Consider the following 659-nt stretch of genomic DNA (forward strand, 5'->3'; position numbering starts at 1 on the left):
TCCCAGGCCAGCTGAGAAACATGGTCCCTCCAGCATGTCCTGGGTCTTCCTCTGGGTCTCCTCCCTGTGGGACATGTCCGGAACACCTCACCAGGGAGGCGTCCAGGAGGCATCCTAAACAGATGCCCGAGCCACCTCAACTGGCTCCTCTCAACGTGGAGAAGCAGCGACTCTACACTGAGTCTCTCCCGGATGATCGAGCTTCTCACCCTGTCTCTAAGGGAGAGCCCAGACACCCTGCGGAGAAAACTCATTTTGGCCGCTTGTATCCAAGATCTTGTTCTTTCTGTCACAACCCAAAGCTCGTGACCATAGATGAAGGTGGGAACATAGATCGATCGGTAAATTGAGAGCTTCGCCTTTTGACTCAGCTCTCTCTTCACCACGACAGACCTGTACAGCGCCCGCTTCATTGCAGACGCTGCACTTATCCGCCTATCGATCTCACATTCCATTTTTCCCTCATTCGTGAACAAGACCCCAAGATACTTGAACTCCTCCACTTCGGGCAGGACCTCCTCCCTGACCCGGAGAGGGTACTCTACTCTTTTCCGGCTCAAGACCATGGCCTCGGATTTTGAGGAACTGATCCTCATCCCGGCCGCGTCGCACTCGGCTGCAAACCGCTCCAGCGAAAGCTGTAGATCACGATCTGATGA

Source organism: Nematolebias whitei, chromosome 13 (genome assembly GCF_014905685.2).
Source record: "Nematolebias whitei isolate Nwh7 chromosome 13, NemWhi1, whole genome shotgun sequence".
Lineage (NCBI taxonomy): Eukaryota > Metazoa > Chordata > Actinopteri > Cyprinodontiformes > Rivulidae > Nematolebias > Nematolebias whitei.